Source organism: Electrona antarctica, assembly GCF_951216825.1.
Source record: "Electrona antarctica genome assembly, chromosome: 16".
Lineage (NCBI taxonomy): Eukaryota > Metazoa > Chordata > Actinopteri > Myctophiformes > Myctophidae > Electrona > Electrona antarctica.
In genome coordinates, this window is record NC_136797.1 from 32,842,712 (window position 1) to 32,867,078 (window position 24,367).

The window sequence follows — 24,367 nt, forward strand, 5'->3', positions numbered from 1 at the left end:
CTAGTTAGAATCAGCCACAGTTTAATCCCTCCCCTCTCTCTCAACAACTACAGTGATTGATTGATTGATTGAAGAATTTATTAACAGTTTGCAGAATTACAGTACATTTCAAGCACAAACTCAATACAAAGGCTGTTAACTGTGAGTGGACGACCCAATTAAGCATTACACTTGTTTCCAACAGGGTCCACCATGTTCAAATCATCAAAACATTTAGAGACGTACAAATAGACACTTCTATAGACAGAACAGGAATTCATCAAAAAAAGAATTCATCAAAAAGGAGGTAAAAAGGGAAAAGAAAAATATATAGTGAGGGGAAAAAAAAGGGGGGGGCGGGGGGGGGGATTCACGTTCAGCTCCGTTAAATTGTTTGTTTTCCTTGGAGGAGCTGCGTTGGGTCCCCAAGTCGGCTCCGTGGCCGTACCTTGAGTTGGCTGTGTGGCCGTGACCATCTCTTGTGTTGTCCTTGCGTTGGGTCCCCAAGTTGGCTCAGTGGCCATACCTTGAGTTGGCTGTGTGGCCGCGACCGTCTCTTGTGTTGTCATTGCGTTCGTGTTTGAGGGATTCCGTGTATGTGTATGTGTATGTCATGTGTGTATATGACATAGAGACAGAGCTCTTCTATTCAGCTATCAATCATTCACAACCTAGAATCATCTATAGCCATTAGCTGTCCATCACACACTGACATGGTGTGAAGAGGCAGAGATGAATAGCAGTCATATCACTTTGGTTTTATCACCCTGTGCCCCTTCTTGCTCACTGACGATTAGAGCGCTAGCAGGAAGTTTAGCACACAGCTGTGATGTGTGAAACCCTCAGCACCCTGTCACCCCCCGTTGCCTGTCCGCCAACACCAGGCACAAGCCACCATCTAGACCCAGACTCAAGCCACAATCTAAGCCCAGGCACTAGGCACAAGCCACCATGAGCCACCACTTTGCCTAGTCGCCAACACCGATCAGACACAAGTTACCATCTAGGCCCAGACACCGCCCAGGTGCCGCCCAGACTCAGCAGCGACAAGCCTCCATTCTAGACCCATGCACCCTGGGCCTAGAAACCATCATCTAGGCCCAGGCACCAGACATGCCACCATCAATTCTAGACCAATACTAACAATTGTCTTTATTGTCTTCTCAGGGAGACTATTCATCTTCAGTCTGTTCCAACAGAAAAACACAACCATATAGCACAGTACAACAACATAACAACATAACACCAAGACAATACATTAAGTCCTGCAGTACACACCAGTAAGACGCCCTGAGGGCATGATGAGGGGTCAGATCAACATATGGAATTAATTCTGTACTGGCCATATATGGAGCGTGTCTTGAGTGTACAGGCTTTGATGAGGCCAGATCAACATATGAAATGTCAGAACAGGAAGGACAATTGTTATTGTTCATATCAGAAAGTGTGGTTGTTGGAAGTCTGATAATCTTAGCAGCAATACAGGTAAATGGACTATACACAAGCCACCACCTATAGGCTCAGAAACAAGCCAGCCACCAACTAGACCCAGGCAGCAGACCCAGGCCATCATCTACTGTGTAGACCCAGATACCAGACATAAGCCACTGCTAATTCCCGCACAGAGCTGGCAAGACTGGCCCGCAATGTTGAGTGTACAGTAAGGGTATCTCATCTTCGTGGGATGGATTGAGAAAGACTGGAAGGTATTGAGCTTAGTCATGGCATCATACATGTGTATACTGTCTGGCAGGGTTAGTGCTATGATTGTATATGTTCTTTTATGTCCACAGTTTGGAAAGATTATAAATGTGGTTAGGGAAAATATGTGCAATAGGCAGCACAGTATTTGTTTACAGTATGTTAAGAATGTGCTGTCAGGAGGACTGAACACAATAGCAAACATTCTTCATCTTAAAATGACCTTTCACAAAGTGAATGAACAAAGACAGAATGTCCTGAGGGATTTGTCCACACATCTATATATATATGTGTCATACATTTGAGCTATATGGGAAGAATCAGGCCGCCTAACTTGCTAATAAATGGTTATTATCGTGTGTGTGTGTGTGTGTGTGTGTGTGTGTGTGTGTGTGTGTGTGTGTGTGTGTGTGTGTGTGTGTGTGTGTGTGTGTGTGTGTGTGTGTGTGTGTGTGTGTGTGTGTGTGTGTGTGTGTGTGTGTGTGTGTGTGTGTGTCCGTGTCCCAAGGGTATGGCTGCAGTAATGATTTACTAAATGTCAAATGAACAGTAGTGAGGTTGAAACACCAGGCAGGCGTGTTGGCTGGGAGCTCTTAGCATTTCACGCCCTGATTGTGCGACTGGCTCCTTTTGGTCATCACACATACAATCCTCGGTGTTATTTTAAAGGGACATTTTCACCTTTTTTTCAACATTCTCTCTGTGGTCATTTAAAAAACTTTTTTCAAAGTTTTTATTGATGCAACAGTGGATTCTATTTTCCTGTGCTCACTTTTTCCCAGAAAGAGAAATATTGTACTTTGCATTAGCTTGGAATCATCACCAATGATGCCATTGCGGCAGTTTTCTGAAACGCCCGCAGTCCACCTCTGAAATGCAGAGAAACGGTGCCATCTTATGATGAGCATTAGTGAGATCCAATTATACGAAGACGAGGTTGAATATATTTAAAGTGTTCCTTTAACTCTGAGAGTGTATAAATGTACACTCTCGAGGGCCCTATGTGGCCCATATGTGTGTCGCCTTACCCCTTATCCCTAAACTGTTTTGCAATTTTTTACTATTTTGAAAAACATTTTAAAATAGCCGATCTACAAGCTCACAACATGTCGATGTAGATTGGCTAGTTGAACTATTTTAAAATGTTTTTCAAAATAGGGCTAATATATTTATGGATAAGGGGTAAGGTCAGGTGGTGCGCAAGATAGGGACCACTGAGTTACAAATGGATAAAACGAGCACATTTTGACATGGATGAGAAATCTTGTAGGCTACACGTGCACACTCTGAGAGTTGTACTGGTGCTGCCTGATATGAATTCAGAACAAACCTCAGTAGATATGGACTCTACCACCCCCCATAGACACACACACACACACGCGCAGTCTACATTTCTGTATCTTTACTCACACTAGTGACAAACGCTGTGTCCTGAAGCTGACAGCTTTTGAGGAGGGAAGAGTAGAAACCATCTGTGCAATAATAGCTTTTCTGAGTTTGTTCCCTTTCATTGAGAGCTCACTGCGGTCTCTGGGGTGGACATCACAGTCGACGGCCGCCTGATGCAGGCTGAGAGGTTGCCATGTCTGCTGCTTATACTCACTTTTTCAGGTTCATCTTCCCGGTCCACAGAGACCGTGGGGAGAGAAGCCTATATCGCCCCCTGCTCTCAATGCCTTCTTAATCACTGTCGACCCTCACTTCTCTTCTCTCTCCTCTCCTCTGCCAAGTTTACACTGCCACACGCATTGCACTCTGTCCCCACGCCATCATTTATTTATTCATCCCTTTTCCCAGGACTGTTTTTCCTTTCAGTGCTCTGATTTTTTCCCATGTTTGTGAAGAAAGGGACCCAGATGTCACCAAAGGCGAGGTCTAAGACACGCAAATGTAAAAAGTCTAAAAATCATATGGAAACACATTATTCTATATCCACGCACGCACGCACGCACGCACACACACACACACACACACACACACACACACACACACACACACACACACACACACACACACACACACACACACACATACACACATGCCCGCATACTGTACTCCTGAAGCACAAATACTGTGTTCGCACTGGTACAGATACAAAGATGCAAAGCTACACCACATATTTGTACCTTTGTATACTAGTGCATTTGTAGCTGAAGTTGAAACCAGCTCAACTTTATTGCTGTTGTATCTTTTGCAGCAGCTAGCTACAAATGCTGGATGTATCTTTGTATCTTCATGTCGCTGGCTTCCATTGAAAATGAAGGGTAGGCTGTATCTTTGCATCTACCTGTCTGAACGCAGAAAAACAGTAAATGCACAAAAGCTAACATTTAGCCCATGCACTTGCATGATACCCCTATTCCCTACTGGTATTAAAATTGGTAGTACAAAATCATTTTTTGTATTCAATACGTTTAATATAGTCCTGTTTGCCTCGATACAATTATTATTATTTTTTTAAATAGCGGTATGTATATTTGTGTCTACATTTTAGTTTGTCTTATCCTCCTCTCTCGTCAAGCTTACTTGCTACCTGTTCTGTTGATGATGATGATGTGTGTTGTTGACCAGCCAGCTAAATATAGACTGCGGGGGTCTTCTAAGTAAAGGTGGCTGACCACTCCAATCTGGCAACCTGCACTATGCAAATGTAGGTCATCATCATGCTTGGCAACATGCAAATGACATGCAGGGACAGCCTGACATGATCGGGGAGGGAGGGGGTATGTTATTGGGGTGTGGTTGAGGGGGGTTAAATGGGGGTGTTGGCGAGTTGAGGGTATGGGTGGGAGTGCTGTGGTGATGGTCCTCCATCTTGAAGTGACAGCGGCTTTTGCTGTCACTAATGAGAGTGACCTCTCACCTCTGCTCTGCTACACGCACGCGCGCGCACACACACACACACACACACACACACACACACACACACACACACACACACACACACACACACACACACACACACACACGCACACGTCACCCTGTTCCCCCATGTCTCCCAGGACCGGCTGTCAGAGAGTAGACAGTGCTCACAACAGTTCAGCATGTTGTCATCATGGCGTTGTCCTCGATGCATCACGACAGCTCGCTTGAACGCTGTGTAGAGTGAAGAGTATGGGTGGGGGGGAGGTTTCAGGTTAGGGAATGGCAATTGAGGGGGGGGGGGGGGGGGGGGGAGCGACATGATGGCATAGGCAAAACCAGGGGAAATTCCATTAGTCCCACAATAGCAAGAGCAAGGGGACAGATTCCCCTCACTTCAGTCTACCTGTGGAAATACATTTGTGGTTATTATCACTATTATCCCCTCACTCTCAGCACAAAGTAATTAAAACCCTCACTGTTCATTTTGTTTAGTTTAGGAAGAAAAGTAAGGAAGCCAGTAGGCTCATGCCTAGTAGCGCGCGCAAAATGATCAAATGAATCAGGCAGCATAAGCAAGTATTATCTAAAACACAAAACAGGACAAGTATAGAAAAAATTAAAAGACCATAAAAAACAAATCCATTGAGTGAAAATGACATAACCATAGATAAACATCAATACACTACAATTTAGATTAGGCTGGGACACCTTCACCATTATTTGACAATATTGCGGTGCGACAAAGGTTGTACGTTATGTGGTTGCAGGATTGGCTGACTGGTTGGCACCTAGCAACAGACTAGCCAGTAATAGAACACACACACCTCTAGGCCATGCGATATGAATCGTCAGGCTATGGGATGAGAGAGAGTCATAGGATTGGTCAACTGGTTGGCTTCTAGCAACAGACTAGCCAATCACTGTGTGTGTGTGTGTGCGTGCGTGCGTGCGTGCGTGCGTGCGTAGGTGCGTGCGAGCCACAGAGGGTCCTATTTTGCGTGTCTTGAGTTTCAGCCTCAGACGGCAGGATCTAAGTTTCTGAACCAATCAGAGCGTTGCATCCCTCGAGGCTATGGGCCGTAGGTCCATGCGTATGCAGAGTGGTTTGTTTACAAAGTGACAGAGAGATGACAGAAAAGCCAGGGGATTTTATTCTAACCTGTACACAACCTATAGGATTCAGGATTCAGTCATCAGTGCCCATACCCGAGGTGGGGTTGGCGAAAGGGCCTTTCTGTGTGGAGTTTGCATGTTCTCCCCGTGTCCCCTAGGGTAGGTACCCTCACAAAAAACATGCAGTAATCCTGGTCTCTAAACTGCCTCCCCCTGGCCAGCCGGGGCGCCTGATGGAGGGGAAAGGAACTGGTTGGAATAACGTGTTCCTTCCACACGCTACGTCCAACCAGGGAAACTCCCCTCTGTCAGGTGTAAAGGAGCAACTTGGACACTCAGGCATGAAGGAAGCATGAGTTCAAGTCCGTTGCTCTCCCCATGTCCCCCATATATGGGGACTAGGTTGGCAGAGGGTGTGTAGGATCACATTAGATAATTGACACAGGGGTGAAAAATTGGTTAAAAAAATCGTGGGATATTCACCCTCCCAATGACTGATTGTGGGGGTTAGCAGAGATGGAGTACTTGTAGAGAGGCTGGGGAATTGGGAATTGGCTATACTAAATTGGGACTAGAAGGGGAGAAAATGTTTTTCTTTTATCTTGAAGGGGCATGTTTTGCCCATAATGCATCTTTTCATTATGTCTGCCCACGATCTCTGTGATTTATACAGTACGTTTGTTTACCTCAGTCACTGATACTAAAATCTGATATTTTATTTTTATTTTTTCTATGAACCTGTGACCACCCATACTGTTATAAAAAGGAAATAAAAAGATTTTGAAAAGAAAAAAATCGTGGGATAAAAATTATCGAAAAAAAGAAAACGGGAGGATTTCTATAATCAGAAGCAGCTGTGTTTGGAGGACGTGCAGCAATGGGAATTAAATGGGTGAGCTTCATTTTTATTGGCTTTTATTGATGTGTAGCTCTACACGTCATTACGCAGCACGTTTTCGTTTTAAGAAAGTAATTACATTTTTATTTTTAAAACAGTGAGAATTGTCCCATTTTTTTTGGCATCCATTGTTAGGTATGATATGATGACCACGGATATGGTCTAAACGTGTGAAAAACTTATTTTTCATTTCACTACACCTTTAAGTACCAGGGGTCCTATTTTAGCCAGTGCCTTTTTAACCCTTAGCCGACCTACACGTTCACAACGTGTTGATGTAGCTCTGCTATTTGAAGTATTTTAAAATGTTTTTCAAAATAGTAGAAAAAGTGGAATAACTTAAGACCGGGAGGTGTGGCCAATGCTATTTAGCTGTTGTGGCCAAACAGCATTGGCCACGCCTACAGGTCTTAAGTTAAGTCATAAGACCTGGTACTTACTGTATGACACGCAAAATAGGGCCCAGAATCTCACAAAACTGTGTTGCAGGCATTGACACTATGGGTTGCCCAGATAAATACAACTTTTGGGCAGGTGGAGTTTGCTCCCAGGTTGCCCGCCCAGGCAAGTGCTTGTCTATCTATCTTTTTTTTAATGATTTCCTTTTCGGGAAAGTGGGCATGACCTTTGGGCCAGTAGAGCATGACCTGTACTTGCTCAACGGCTGTGAGACCTTATAGTGTCAACCCCTGGAGCACAGCAACAGTGTCCACAAAACAACTACTTAGGTTTGAGTACATTTATTTAAAAATTGTATTGTTTTTATTAATATTTTAATATTTATTTTACATAATTGCTATAACAGTTATATATTAAAGACCATAAAATACTTGGAGAATCAGGCTAAATGGCAACAGGTTCCAAAGGTCAAATAAAATAAAATCTGGTGGTCGTATTGTCGTACGTATTGTCGTACACATGAGAGTATAAATTATGACACATTAGTCATACTATGATTTGTAACATTATCTTATAATGGAGAAATGGCTCAACTTACTAACCGTAAATGTAAAGTATGTAAAGTATTTTTATGAGAACTAAAAAGGAGTCTGCTTTTGGTGCACTGTTTTATTAGCCTTGCTATTAAAGGCATTAAATACATTATTATGTGTTTACAAAGAATTGTAAATGTTTTCCTCCGACCTGATGCTGTGTTTTAGTGTAGTGATACAAGTTCCAGATAGAACCTTAATAATGCTGACCTTTCACTTGCAGGTATTGGTAAATTGGGTGTAGAATTGGAGACAGCTGCATGCACTATTTTGTTTGCGTGGAAATTGTCCGCTTTGTTTTTGAAGTAATGGTTTGCACATTTCCAAGTATACACAAAGGGTGATACAGTATGTGCCAGATTTGGGTTTATTCCATGTCACTTCTCAATTAACAAGGTATTCCTAAATTTCATAAACACCAGCTGTTTCCTTTAAAAAGCTGCCTTAAAAGCTTGGCCATCTGACAACATCATATTGGAGACAGGTGAATCAATCAATCAGGTGTGTTCTAATGGCAGGAGATACTGTACAGACACATTCACCCCCGACCAACAACTGTGGCACTACAAGAAAGCTACAATTTACGTGTGTGTGTGTGTGTGTGGGTGTGGGTGTGTGTGTGCGTGTGTGCGTGCGTGCGTGTGTGTGTGTGTTTTGTAAGAGTTTAGGGGTGGGGGGGGGGGTTAGATTTCACCCTGATAGCAGGGGCAGCCATGGAGGAGGGCCAAACATATGTTCCGAGGGCCAGGAACAAAAGCACTGACACGTTAGCCTTTTCACGGAGATGACCTTTCCGCCGCTTCCCATCCCTGCCCCGCTGCCTGCCGCTGTCCTTTTGTCTGCCAGCTCGCCGCGGGCCAGCTCAAGCCGAGCGCTAGAATTTCTTCTCATCTCACCCAAATCTCCCTTGACTAAATGTCAGGATTACATATTTCTAGGCTTGCACTGCAAGGGCTTTAATTAGCGCGTGAGATAAAAGGATAGTGTGTATGTGTGTGTGTGTGTGTGTGTGTGTGTGTGCGTGTGTGCGTGTGTGCGTGCGTGCGTGCGTGCGTGCGTGCGTGCGTGCGTGCGTGCGCGCGTGCGTGCGTGCGTGCGTGCGTGCGGATATGGAATAATATATAGAATGTGTGCATGAGGTTACGTATGTGTCATTATGCATGTCTTCATGCCCTGTGCTTGATACCCTACCTTCTGTATCTTCAGGCGATACAATAATAGGAGGGAGGCAGAGAGACCTAGGTGAGAAAAAGATGAAGGATCACACTTAATAGTGGCAGCAGATTTGCTAATGTGCAAAACAACTGACGTATACACAGGCAAGCAAGCATGCACGCACACACGCACACACGCAACCACATTGTCACATTTGAAACCACTGTAATGACCAGGGGGGAGTCTATGCACAATTTTCAAAAAACATGATGAAAGAATTGCTTTTATTAACGGAATAATTTGGAAACAACATAATTGATCATATTTGCCCAATAATTTTATACTAACCATTCTCTGTTGTCTACTCTAAACTAACTTCAGACCCCAATTTGATGTGCATGATTAGGCCATGGGCCCCATTTAGATGTAATCTCTGCAGAGCACAATCTAAGAATATTTTGATTTCTATTGTAGATATCATTTGCTTCAGAAATTAGCACGACTAAATTTATTGATAGCATTCCGATTAATACAGGACTTATGGTTTGGTACTATGCGCTTGCTCCTAGCCTACTAACTTGCTAACCTCTTTAGCAAAAGCCAAACATGCTGTCCTATAGAGGCATTATAGACACACATAAAGTTTTAAAGCAGCCACAACCTAAAAGGTCCTGAGGTTCAGTAGCCCCAGGATAATGTTAATGTGCCACCATAAACCCCTCAAACGGGTCATTGTTTACACTCTTGAGAGTTACATAACACTCAAGAGTGTGACTTCTCCTTTCTTTTTTTCTTTTTGTTTGAGCGTAGATGTGTGGTTCCATGTGTTGGAGAAATGGGATCAGACATATGCCATTCACATCCATGGTTACAGCACTTATCTTTAATCCTCATCTTGTCACATCTATAAGGGCTGATATTAACAAGAGGCATAGTTATTAACCTCAATGTTAAAATTGTTCTGTACTTGAGAGTCTATTGTGTGCCTATGGCCAGATATTAATTGGGAAACAATAATTCAATAATTCACGCTCATCTGCCCTGCCCACTGGCGTTGTTCTCACCAGCCCTAGATGACAACCGTAGCTTCACACAGCATTATTGCAAATTAACAAAAGATCCACACTCCCGGAAAATGGTTGTGACATAGCATGCCACCGCTAAAATGAAGATGCTCCATGATTTCAGAGCTAGTTTATCTAGAAGCAATGCTAATGACGGACACGGGGGAAAGCAGCAGAAACAGGCCCTATGTGTGCATCTGTATTTGTGTTGGCGTGTGTTGGCACGTCACGTCACACTGTCAAGCCAGACCCTTCCACTCCTCCCCATGCACTCGGCTAAGCTGGCAGTCACCCAGTACCACATGAGCGCGCGCTGCAGACTGGTTCTGAACTGGTTCCCTCACTTGGGGCTAGCCTGGAATGAAACCCTGTGTCGCCTCTAATTAAGGAGAGGCGCCCGGGTGCGGGCATAACGAGCTGATGAATAATTAGAATTGGAGGAAATTGTGCAGCCAGGGTGGCAAATCTGGAGGGACAAGTGCTGAAAACAAGGCGAGCGGCATTAAGTCCACAGTCAGTCAAATCTGTGAACTTGGCCAGAGGCGTTGACACTAGGTCTGTGTGAAGAACAAGAAAGCTCCAGCACTGGTGGCTGGCTGAGGCCAGAGCTGGACCCCCAGGGCCGATTAAGAGAAACAAAATAAGATATGGGTGATAAATGAAGTCGTGAATTGTCAGCAATGAATATTAAATCCTCATTGCTCCATGGCTGGCTTTGTGAAAATGCTAAACGATGTGTGAGAGTATGGAGAGATTTGATACAGTGATACAACGTTGCAGCTTAGTTTGTACACAGCCCCAACACCAGCAGATGATTGACAGGCATGTTTGGTACAAAGGTAGCATCCATGTTTTAAGTGAAACTTGCACTGCTAACAGTGATGGGAAAGTATGCTGAAGTGCACCTTAAGTGTTGGCCGGAGAGTAGACGGTATAAGTAGCCTACGTTATGATTTATTTAAAGGGTTGGGCAAGCAAAAGTTTACAGTAATGATAATCTGATCTGTCTGAAGTCTGAAGTTCAAGTAACAGCCTATATTTATTTTCAGATGTAACACTTATCACATACATGTATAATGCAATTACACATTGAATAATATCATAATAACAATTTATTGGGGAAAGAAGAACCGGTATCATTTGTGTGTCAGAAACATGAGGTGCCAGTAATTATGCTAGTGCGTTAGCTAGCTTGCTAGTACTTTTCGTTGACATTTAAGCCTGACTTGTACTTAGTTGTGCACGGGTGTTATGTCTCTGCGACACACAGAGACATAACAGAGATTGGCTATTTTTAGTGCACGACACCCACACGCAACTACTGTAAGTATAAATCGGGCTTTAGGGGTAATCCTCTCCTCACACAAACATTCCCCTCATTATCATGCAAGGGGTCGAGGATGGCGTGAGTGGGGGTGAGCAGTCCTCCTATAGGGACGGGGTACTGGCCTGGGTGAGCAGTCCTCCTGGGGGATGGGGTGGGGGAGTGACGAGGACATCCGCGAGGGGGAATCCAAGGACTGTGTCCCTGACAGCCAAAATGGCCGCTTGGCGCTAATTAGTGCTGGCCTTCCCCAGTCACCAAGGTTGTCCACCTCCCTGGGTCATTTAACACGCTGCCTGCTGCCGCCTGCTCTTTTCTCTGCCAGCAGAGTGGGCATCGCGCCTCGTGACACGGGGCGTCAGACGTGTGACTTTCATGTTTTCACTGAGCATCGGTGGCCTGTTTGTTTTGTCACGTTGTGCTGTTGTATGAGTGGTTGACATGCAGTCAAAGAGGTTTCCTTTGGTCCGTTTTGGCATTTATACAATATGATTCACCATTATTATAAGCTTTCTTCTATGGTGGCTTCTGACCTTTTTCGCTATAATATTATTATGGCCAAGGTTTCCTTTCATTGAGGTTTTCCCTCGACAGTGCCTTTCTCTCCCTCTTAAGTTTAATCCAAGCTGTTGGTAAGCAAATGGCTCATAATAAAGGATGTCATGAAGAATAGATTTCTATTTGAGCAGCGAATATGCAGCCCATGAAAAAAAGGATAACAAAGGATTGCATCCAATCTCACAGAAACTATTGTAACCCTTTTCAGGCAAAGGTTCTTATAATGAAGCTTTGGAGATGAATAGAGATAGGCGAGGCATTTTCAAGGTCAGGATACAGAGGGTTTGATGCACAGTATCTCGGGCCTGATCTCAACCTATTTCTATTTTTTTTACATTTATGTAAAGCCGATGTCTGCTTTTCCAAGCTAATCACCATTGTTTTCCAAATGCTCTCTACAGCTCTCTACCACTGCAAGCATCCCATTCCCTCAATTTAATTGAGTTTATAAATGCATTCGTGTGTGTCTGTTTGTTGCAGATCACAGTCGTATTACACATTTAGCGAATATTTGAAAACATACGGCCGATATAATAAGCAGCTCTCGTGTAATGTGAAGCAGAAAATAGGACCAAATCATGCAACAATAAATTGGAATTTCCCCCTGAAGTCTTCCAACTCATTTGAACTTAATACTGCATTCATCATTTTGATAAGCATCATCATGCAGCCAATATGGTAGCTGAGGAAGGCAGATATAAAAGCGAGGCCAAAAACCTTGTTAGGGCCACCTATTATAAGGAGTGTTCTTAATAGAAACATGCCTCAGAGCTGATTGCTTTTAAAAGGAGAGGGTTTTTTGGTTTTCCGTGTGGCATGTCATATCATTAACCGTGAGAGGAAGAGCGTAGAGTGTCTCACGTCCTTGCTTTCCGTCCCTTTTCCACATACATTAGTGTCCCCATGTCACATTTCATGTGTAGCGGAAGAGAAAACGCGTTGGTTTTCCAGCCAAATGTGGGCTAAGGGGAAAAAGCCCAGCCTTGGGCAATCAGAGCAAGACAGAATCGTGGCATTAATGGTGATGAGTAGTGATCACAAACTCTGGTCATTAGTCTAATAAGACTGTATTTAAATTAGCCAGGGATGTTTTTCTTTCCCCTCCAGCCCCCCCTCCCTTTCTTTTTATGGTTATGCATCGGAAAACAGGAAAATATTTCAGTCACAGGGTCTCTGGCTTCATTTCCTTAACGATAGAACTAATTAAATGAAGCGATGCTTTCTAATGAATAATTATTTGTTCTCTGTGAGGCGGAATAATCTCCTTTTTCCCCCTTTGCTTGCCATTATAACATTTACGTGCCGAACTTGTTATATTTATTGATTGTACATATGGTTGATTGTACATGTAAACAACGTGTTTTATTGTAAAGCTATATTCAAAAACGATGACTGAATCTCGACAAAATGCTAATATTTATTTTTCATTGCTGTAGGCTACTTACATTTTATATTCAGGTCTTACCATTTTATATGATTTTATCTATTGCTTTTGCATTTTATATTTTCATTTTGCTCTAATGAACATAGCCACTGGTAAGTGATTGTGTTGAGTCGTACATTGTATTGGTCGTACACAGCATCTTTCCTTGGTGGATTTCATGATCAATCTTTTAATGTCAATTAAGGCTTCGTTATTATGGTATTAAACTGTCTACCTCTCTTCCTCAATCAATGGACCTCATGAAGATTAGATAACGGATGCATACTGTATGTAATTTCCTTTCTATTATGTGGCAAGGTTCATTGGTGGAGTGTGCTTTACAGTAAACTAAATATGGAGGACCAGGCACCATATTTGCAATAGGCTGAATTAAGACAGCCTATTGCAAATGAACGCATCGTCAATTAAACACTGAAGGTCTGAAAGTATAAAAGGGTAAAATGTATACCTCTTTCGTGCAACATATAGTTTCATAGTTTCTTTACACGTAGTTCAGGGCCGTACTCTATAGGAGAGTATGGTCAGCCTGTGATGTCAGTCACCTATAACCTATTTGTCATGTACGATATGGCTCCAGATTTGGGCAAGGTTTCAGACCAATCAGAGCCCAATTTTGTCTTGCAAGTTAAATATTAAACAAAAAAAAGTTAAGTGGAGGTACCGTACTTCCTGAGACCTACTGGCAGTGTGCACAAGAAATGTGGCACTGATTGGTCCAGCGCTTTGCAGGATTATCTCCTGACACATGCCTTCTTACAGCTAGCCTCCTGCAGAGTCACGCTGTAAAAATAGCAGAAATTGCCGATATACGTACAGTACAAGAACATTTTTTAAAACATGCCCAGCATACTTTGTGGTGGTCGTTTTGGATATGATTTTGGATATGATCTATATGTGTTTATGGCTCTGAATGCCCATGAGTTATACGAGTTATGGAGCTTCAGGTACAGGCGGTGTTAAGGTCTCGGTGGTCTGTCTCTGCAATGCCGTGCCAAGCCTGCGCACCCTGTGATCACGGCTGACAGAACCCTTGGCTACGGTGTGATCAACAGGGTGCCTCCGGTGATGGGCTGCAGTGGAAATGCCATCCTCTCGCCCAATTTCTGACTGGATATGCACTCTTTTGGCTCCCATCCCGGTTCACAGCAGCCAATTTAAGGGGCGCACCCTGAACCCTGGCGCTCTCCTGCCCCCCAGACCCATGACTTAAGGCACTGGTGTGATTTTGCAGACTGACAGTGACCCTGGCAGGGATGATGTTACCCTGAGACTGAGGATCCAGAGGGGGGGGGTGGGGGGGGGTGGGGTCAGGTTGTATTCAGCTTCCCTCGGCCCCGTTTTGCTCTGCGGTGACCTTGCTGTGGTGCTTTGCCCACTGGGGGAGAACATGGGAAGGGGAAGTGGAGGGTCATGATCCCTGCGGTGCATGCGCCGGACGCAGATGCTAACGCAGCCTGACGAGGGTCTATTGGAAACATATTCTCCAGGCCCTCGCCACTTTATCCCCTCTCTCTCTTAATCTCTCTCTCTCTCTCTCTCTCTCTCTCTCTCTCTCTCTCTCTCTGTCTCTGTCCTGATGTGGCTGAGAAGCGATAGCTGACCTTTTCCCTGATGCTGAACTGTTCCGCCCAGCACCATGGGATCACTGTTTACTCACCCTTGGCTCTGCCTTCAGGGAGGAAAGAGCACTGCCTACACCACACACGCGCGCACACGCGCGCACACACACACGAGCGCGCGTGCTCTCACTAACTGAATTGTCTCACTGAGCTCTCTAATTTTCTGTGTGAGTCCTTTGTATCTGAGACCTGTTATGCAAGTCCACCCATGAGAGGAGTACAGAGCAATTCCTCATCACATAATCGACAATGTCTTATTGTATTGAAGCATCAGAGGATACTCGTATATTCTCCGTCTGACACATGCAGAGGGCTTCATGTGCTCGTATTGTCTCTTAAATGCTTATATTGGGACCAGATACACAAATCCTTCGTGCTATTTTAACTATGAATTTTGTATAAATGGACCCATAAGGATCCACATTTGGTTCAATTTGTACACTCTTCTGAGTTAAGTCAACATGGAGGATTTCACTATGTACAGTGTCTACTGTAAATGGCACAGATGTCTCCCATATTTCCATCTCAAGTCTCCCACAAAAGCTTGAATTTATGGCTCCTTTTGTGCTTTTGTTTGTTTGTGACCGAGCTTTTTTAATGCATACATGCATGCGAAGAGGATCCTGGTCCAAGAGGAGGAGGCGGGGGTGGCTGGGACTGGGTGGGTGGACGGGCGGGAGGCGGGGGTGGCTGGGACTGGGTGGGTGGACGGGCGGATGGAGCAGGGTGGGGTGGGGTGGGGTGGGGGCTCTCCTTCAGCGCTTCACCGCAGTGCTGTAATCTCCCATCTGGACTGTGTAAATCAAGGCTCTGTATATGCTCAGCTCCGCGCCTCTGACAGATTTACGCAGCTCGAGCTTGTGTTTCCAAGGCTCCAGAGGCAAAGAAAATGTAAACTTTTTGAAACAGTTTATCACAGGAACCAGCGTTGTATCAAAAGTCAAAGATGATAGCCTCCTCAGATGAGGGATGGCTGCTTTGCAGGGTTGCAGATTTATCTTTATTAGGCGGTGTGTTCCTGGAGAGCGTACACTGTATCTGACTCTAGGTCTGGCCGTTTGGGTTTCGTGAAGCGAGGTCAAGTGAACGTTCTGCTGGCTATCACGGTTGTATCTGTGCCTTTTCCTGTAGAGCTCCGTTTGAGCTGTCATGTATCCATGTCTCTGTTCATAGTTCATCACTATGCCAGGGCAATTACCTTGAACATACGTAAGTGTGTTGCACAACCACAAACAAAATATCCATTTATCCTACAGAGATTGTCTCACCTCTCTGTTGTGTTCTCTTTTCCCCGCCTCTTTCTCTTTACACATGCACACGCATGCATGCACATGCATGCACGCACGCACGCACACACGCACACACAGAAACGGTCAGACAGACACAGACACACAGACCGACACATACAGTGAGTACATAAATAGAGAGACAGAGAGGCTTCTCTTTCTATCTTCACTTTGATCTTTTCCACAACTCAACGACACATTCAACCGAACTATTCAAATGAACGATTATTTTCCGTAATGCTTTTTCTTTCCTTCGGCTCCCCCAGTTTGAGGTCAGGACCTCGCAACAGCACGTGTGTCGCGGCGGTGTCGGGGGTTCAGGCGATTGAGCTGTGTCGGCAGGGGAGCTGACATCTAACATGCAGGTTAAGTGACAGCCGGGGCACAATAAGGTCAGCGTTGGCGTGTCACCCTTCCAGACCTCTCAGGAACACTGCAAGCGGCAGGAACAGGCCCCAGTCAGTCAACTGCTTGCAGATGTGTCCGGACGCATGTTTCACCGACAAACACACACGAGGCAGGCGCTGCCTCTCTGTTGGAGCCGTCCGGTCACTTCTAATCTGCGTCTCGCTGGCATGCAGGGAGAACCGCGGTCACCACCACCGCGCGCGTGTGTAACCTCAGACACCCGAACCGCTTGATGGGAATGTTTTGACCAATCTCCTGACGGCGTGCATATTTACACGAGTTCACTAATAGATTGTTCAGCGCTGTGGCGGGGAGTTTCAGTAGCACACACATGCTCGGTGCTCATTTAAAGGTCCCATAACATTCCACTCTTTCAGTGTTTTTCAGGGTCTCTGGTAATCATGGTAGGGGAAACGCTGGATCACGCCCCGAGTTCCTCACCACTTGTTCCTGCACTACATATTTGTGCAAGAGCAACTTATTTTCTCGTATTTCCATCAAGCTCAACTGCAGTTTGAGAAAGCGACATCATAAAAGGTCTCAGGAGAACAGTTATTTTGATTGGTTTTCTCTTGCATAACAGTTGCAGTCCTGAGATGGAACCATTTACTTGAGATGTTCAACAGTGATTCTCAAACTTTGTATTTCTAGTTGGATATGCGTTAGTGTTAAGACAAGGACCCCCATTTGTTATTATTTTTTATTATATTTTTTGTATCTCTGGGTATCTCTTTATCTTTGGGTATCTCTTTATCTCTATCCCATCCTAAAGTAAAATCATCTTAATCTACCTCTGAGAGAGTACAAATGGAACCATAGATAGACTCCTAACTATCAAATATTTATCTGGGCACCCACTAAAAACTCCTGAAGGACCCCACATCGAATGGTAGGGGAGTTAACCTCACCTCAAGTGCTAACGAGTGAAGACATCTTGCACAGACGTAGTTTTAAACAAAAGCGAGAGATGAAACTAAATATTGCTGAATGTTGTGTGTGTAAGTTGGGGAGTGGAAATGGGCGAAACAAAAACAGATGATTGATTGACGTTTCACCGCGTCATTGGAGCGCTGAAAAAAACTGAAGCCTGCTCAACCTTTTTTCGTTCCGTATCGCGTCACGCACGTCACGCAGTGACAAGTTTCGGGCCGTCTGTTTGTAGAATCATGTCGCCGGCCTCCATCGAAAATGACTCATAGGCTGTTTGTTGCTTTATCGCGGCTACAGTGTGAACGAAGCAGGAAGTAGCTTCCCCGGGCGGCATCATCAAACCCTCCACTCATGCCCTCACATGTCACACAGACGCCACAGAGGTGTCACCGTGCCCTCAGATGCCAAAGAGATGTCACGGAGGTGTCACCATGCACGGCCTCAAATGTTGCAGAGATGTCAGAGAGGTGTCACAGAGGTGTCCAGAGGACAGAAGAGAAGAGTCAGAACGGCTCTTTCCTTCCTGACAAAAAAAAAATACATGATGCAAGTGTTTATATAAGGAAGTAAGGGTGAACAACTTGGCTACAGTTCCCACCTGGGGTATGTACAGTATGTGTACACAGACACACGCACGCATGTGTGCACACGAACGCATACATGCACGCACGCACGCGTACACGTACACGTACACGCACAGCTACCGTACCGTTGACTGGTGAAAGCATTAGATGGTGTATTGATGATCCCCTCCTCCACCCAGGGAGTGCCTCGGTGCACTTTAGACAATGAGGCCTACATAGTGTACACTCTGCTACAACCTTGATCTGAAAAGAATAGAGGGAATAGAAATACAGAGCATAGAGTGTGTGTGTGTGTGTGTGTGTGTGTGTGTGTGTGTGTGTGTGTGTGTGTGTGTGTGTGTGTGTGTGTGTGTGTGTGTGTGTGTGTGTGTGTGTGTGTGTGTGTGTGTGTGTGTGTGTGTGTGTGTGTGTGTGTGTGTGCGCGCGCCACTTAACTGAATACACTGTCACGTTTCTTATTGTATCTGGTGCTATTTTCAAATGCCGTATTATTATTTTTTAAACCATGCACCTTATGCACACATAGTGCCTGTTATTATATCTGCTGCTATTTTAACTCCCTCATTCCAATTCTATTTTTATCCATGCACCTTTTTGTCTATATTTTACACTTCTCATATTGTCTGACCGGTTTTCCTGTTGCTGTTTTTCTCTTTTCCCACTTTCTTGAAGCTGCAAATGATGGGAGCTTGTACGACAAAGAACTTTATTTTACACTTGTACGATGCGACAATGAAGTTGAAGTTGAATTTTTATGTGTGTGTGTGTGTGTGTGTGTGAGAGAGAGAGAGAGACGCCAATAAAGCTCCTTTGAATTGAATAGAGAGAGAGAGAGAGAGAGAGAGAGAGAGAGAGAGAGAGAGAGAGAGAGAGAGAGAGAGAGAGAGAAGGAGAGAGAGAGAGAGAAGGAGAGAGAGAGAGAGAGAGGGAGGTCGTGTAAAAAGATAAATCAAAGGATGAGTCTAAACACCGGGCTTAAAAAAAAGAGAAGAAAAAGAAAAACAGAGAGAATATCTGTCAATATTTTCCACCCTCTGTCATCATCAGGGTCTCTCCTCCCGTTCCAGGTCTTGTTTTGGCGTGATTGTGTGCACCTATTGATTGACAACTGGCTCCAGAGCCACTCAGCCCTCTTAAAATACCAGTCCGGGGCTTCGGGTTTCAGGCCCAGGCCTCGGGGCCCGCTATTGTCTGTGTCTGGGAGGTTGGCTCCACGCGGAGCCCAACCCCGTCCAAGCCCCATTCAGCCGGGGCTGCTCGCTTTGTTGCACCTCCACCTCAGCCTGCCTGCCCGCCCCGCTCCCGCTCCCCACAGGGCCCCGACTGGAGGTGAGGCTGACAGGGTGTCAGGCCTGACATGAACATGGCAGTTTAGGGGGAGAGGGGCAGGTAGACAGACACTCAGACAGACAGACACACGGGGCCAGGCGCCTAGCGTGGCAGCCGCGTTCTCAAGAGGCTTCTCTTTCTGAGGCCCCTTCACTCACCCCTTTTGTCTCCCGTGGTGTTGGCATTCTGTTCCGCTTGTTACGGCTTCACACAAGTCTCCCGGCTGGGGTGGTTGTATGGGGCATGATGGTTATCAGACTTATCACTCTGCAGGGTAAAGTCCTTAGTGTTCATTTGACTCCGAAGAGTGCACAAATGGACCCGGAAGGGTCCATTGGGTTCCATCTGTGCACTCTTCGGAGTCGTGTGTGTGTGTGTGTGTGTGTGTGTGTGTGTGTGTGTGTGTGTGTGTGTGTGTGTGTGTGTGTGTGTGTGTGTGTGTGTGTGTGTGTGTGTGTGTGTGTGTGTGTGTGTGTGTGTGTGTGTGTGTGTGTGTGTGTGTGTGTGTGTGTGTGTGTGTGTGTGTGTGTGTGTGTGTGTGTGGCAAAAGGCTCACGTTACCTTTTGCGCGAAGGGTAATTTCGTAGATCCAAATGTACAGTACTACACACAGTATCATAGTGGGATACACAGAGCCAAGTTTGTGCTTTCCTGAAAAGTGAAAACCAAAGTTGTTCTCATGGAATATCTATGTCCCATTCCAGCCTATTGTCCTTATCAACCATACACTTACAGTACATGTAAGACATACAGTAGCCTACTACAGTACATTGCGATTTCATATGCTGAGAATGATTTAGCCAATCAGTCCTCGCGTAGACAGACGATCAGAGATATCTGCCAACAAACACATCTGGTGACATCAAAATTCAATGCGGTGGCTAGAACAGTGGTGTAGAAATGGCTGACAACAAAGCTACGCCTCCTGCTTTGAAACCCACCCCAGATACCGTCCCAATATGAAGGACTGCCCTATAGTCACTCTGCATTGCAGTCGTTTTTATTCTTTTTTTTTTTTTAACTCCAAATTGCTTCCACCCATTGTCAGCCTCTACATTAAGATGTCACCAGACGTATCGGAGAAGGCGGAGACCTCCGATCGTCTGGCAATATACGCGAGACTAACCCTGATGAATCAAAGTCAGGAAACGGCCGGCGTATCCACAAGAGACGTTGGCTGTCATCTCAGCTGACATCTTAATCAGACTGAGTCGTTGCAGTGCCACGTCCTTTTTAGTCAACAGTCTCATCCGGAGAATGCATGTAATGAAATTTGCCCTAAATCACGGACATCGGGCCGGAGGTCCCAAAGGTTAAGAGGTGCACGGGGTCAGGTCCTCCCTGGACACAATTAAAAGGGAAAGGCTCCCTTTGTCCGAGTCGCCCCGGAGGTCAAGTAGGTCAAGGGGTCAGTGTCAGGGGGAAGGCCCGGCTCCTCGGTTCCTACATGTTGCAGCCCCCCTCACCCCCCCACCCCGCGGAAAAAAATCGAAGAAGCCGACCCCCAAAAATTAGTGTTTTTTTTACTACCGAGGTTCAACCAGGGGCAAGGTGACGTGATTTGGCGTGCCTTAATCGAGAGAAAAGGAAGCCCACCGCCGTGAAAACACTCACTTCTAAGGTCAGAGGACAGCACGGGCACCTGTCACAATCTTGTCGGCTGCTGTGTGTGTGTGTGTGTGTGTGTGTGTGTGTGTGTGTGTGTGTGTGTGTGTGTGTGTGTGTGTGTGTGTGTGTGTGTGTGTGTGTGTGTGTGTGTGTGTGTGTGTGTGTGTGTGTGTGTGTGTGTGTGTGTGTGTGTGTGTGTGTGTGTGTGTGTGTGTGTGTGTGCATGTTTCTATTTGAATGTAGATGACACAGGGACAAAAGATTTTGAGGAGCAAATTGGATTCATGTCAGAGGTTCTGCTTCTTGATAAAGATGACAGATGCTCTCATAGGCAGGGTAAGCTGGATTCAGATGTTAACACAGTTAAGTGCTATTTGCTCACAATGCTATTATTCTAAATGGCATTATGGCGGGGTGCATGGCTGCGAGAGATGCTGGTGTTCTGCGTGCGTGCGTGCGTGCGTGCGTGCGTGAGTGAGTGTGTTCGTGCGTGCGTGAGTGCATGCGTGCATGGTTGAGTGTCTGAGGTATACGCTGCTGGTTTCAATATTGAATGGGTATTAAGGACCAAATGGAAACAGTGAGAGTTGATTGAGACAAATGGTGTTGAGGCCTGGGGTCTCAAGTGGGAGAGAGAGAAACAGAGTAAGAGAGAGAGAGAGGAGGGGCAGAGAGAGAGCGAGGAGGGGCAGAGAGAGAGAGAGAGAGAGAGAGAGGGCAGAAGGTGGACACACTCAGGATAATGATATCATGTTGGATAAATACTGCATTAGTGCTTTTGTTGACCACATGGACCAACTGAAAGCCTGCCTAAATGGATCGCCAGAACAGCAGAACTTTGATATCGAAGACAATACAACAGATAATGATCACCATTAAATTCAGTTTTAAATGTGAAATGTGCACTTGTATAAATTGCAGACTTATAAACCTGTATGGATCCTTGAACACCACAGCCTAACAAGGTAAAGCAGGACAGATCTGATCAAATAGACGGAGTCTGGCCTTGTGTCTTCGGGGCAGATGAAGAGATGTCTGCCATGTTTACTGACCATTCACTTCAGGGACCCTCAAACTCTCCCCCTAACCACCCCAGGCAAATTCATAGACTCCCCCCCCCCTCTCTCTCTTTCTCTCTCACACACACTCTCTCTCAGTCGGTTTCTCTGTCTATTTTATTTCTTTGCTCTTTTGTTTCTTTCCTTCTCTTTCCTTCTGTCTCTGTTGTTCTAACTTCATGTCTTTCTTTCTCTCTCTCTCTCTTTCTCTCTCTCTCTCTCTCTCTCTCTCTCTCTCTCTCTCTCTCTCTCTCTCTCTATCATCCAGTGCACCCTATACAGTATGCGAGACAGTTGTAAGTCCTCTCCAGGCGTCAGTAAGGCAATCTGCAGGCTGACCGTAAATCACCCGTCAGGCCCTACTATCAGTGAGTGGCACATTCAACATCTAAGCAAAGTTTAATGGTGAGCCATAAAGATTTATGAGTATTCCCTCTCATAGAGGCCGTCTGCTTTAGTATCTCTGAGGATCTGTATCAATGACCCTTTATCATACACATGGTGTTGGAAATTCAAAGAGTTCAGGCAAAAAAAATGTGCTACTAATTTAACCACTTGTGGTAAGAAAATTGCCGATCCACAAGCTTGTGTTGGGATTCAATTCAAACATTATGAAATAGTTTTTGAAAATGTTTTCATCTATATTATGACATGCCCAAAAGAGACACCACAGGTTGTATGCTTTATTGCTTGGTCCAATGTAATCTATTGATTGAGGATTTGAGATAAGGGTCTTTCTGATAATATATTATTGACTCTGTTTAGCTAGGAGATTGAATAGTTTCTGGGCGGAAAGGCACAGATAAGAAATGAGAAAAGGTGTGAAATATTTAATAAAAAAATCCTCGCACACAAAGCTCAGTTGAATACGCGTGGAAATTGATGTTGATGTTAAGTAGCGGTAAATACAAAATAATACCAGATAACTCATTGCACACCACTCCCACTTTGTAATCACTTTACAGAGATAAGGATGAGGAGAAATGTGTTGAGTGTTGTGGAGCCGTCAGGGCCATTAACCAGCGCTGGTGAACGCAAGCCTTAATGCGATAAGACTCGTCATTAGAAACATTAAGTATAACAACGACAGTTGCTAATTGAATAACAAACATTTTCATTCCCCACTTGAGCTGTGAAACATGCTTTACAGATGCATTTTTCAACACATTTATTTTTTTCGCTCCGCTTATCAGCGGAGCAAACGGGATCACAATACACACAGTCGCGTGTGTGTGTGTGTGTGTGTGTGTGTGTGTGTGTGTGCGTGTGCGTGTGCGTGTGCGTGTGCGCGTGTGCACGCATGTGTGTTTCTAATGCCTACAATGTCTAGGGCCCAAAGTGGCGTCAGGCAGAAGACTCCAGGCTCTTGAAGAGAATATTAAGATACAGAGATGAAGAGAAGAGAAAACAAAAGGTACTTATATGGATTTTGGTCTCTTAATAACTTATTTTTGCAACAATCCCATTAAGACACAGCAAGACATTAGTGCAGTACCACACAATCTCTCATACAATATCTAGCATTGACATGCACCAGTATCGGCTGCCATGTCAAGTGGTCAGATGGGTGGGCCTTGTGCATTTTCAGAGCATGTTTATTTTAATGGTGAAACAATTATGTGCAGGTAACAGGTTTTGGATCAATGGAACCAACGTAGTATATTTTAAGTTCTTATTTATTTGTATCACCATGATAAATATCACTGTCATATTATTTTATTTTGCCTATTGTGTTGAGGGTCAACTTGCAAACCCCTTGCGACCCAGTTTGAGAACCACTGGTGTAGGCCAGTGTTTAAACGTTTTAGCTCAAGAAAGACCCAAAAGAGAAATTTGACGGGACCCAAACTATTTTCAATACTTCTTAAACTTGTTTTTTGGAGTGGTGCAACCACTCCATTACAGAGCTGTGTGTGTCCCTGGGTTTGTCTCTGGCTGGCTTGCTGGGTCTGTCCGAGAAAATGTGGGGGTCTGGATGTTCCGGGGACCCCCACACGGTAAATCTGTCATTTCTCGACCGTTTCGGACACGGGGCGGCTCGCCGGAACCGGGCCGGCACCCTGGGCATGTTCCTGTGGGTCTGGAAGTTCCACAGACCCCCGCGGACCCCCACGTGGAGTCACTTCACACAGGTCAAAATTTAGGAAACCAAAAATACAGGGACACATAAAAATGTGTACGCGGCCAACAAATGGGTCCCAACCCAGTCTTTGGAAAACATTGGTGTAGAAGACGGTAAGGTGGAGGTTAGTGTGTGTGTGGTGTGTGCGCGCGCTCGCGCGCGTGTGTGTGTGTGTGTGTGTGTGGGGAGGGTTTAATTAGAGCTTCAACACTGCCGTCCTAGCTGCAGTGGCCAGCCAGCTGATAAGGACAGCAGACAGATGACAGGAGGTGTGCGAGGCTGGCTGGAGACAGCCTTATCTCTGGGCGGAGAAAGACTGCAGCCGCCCTG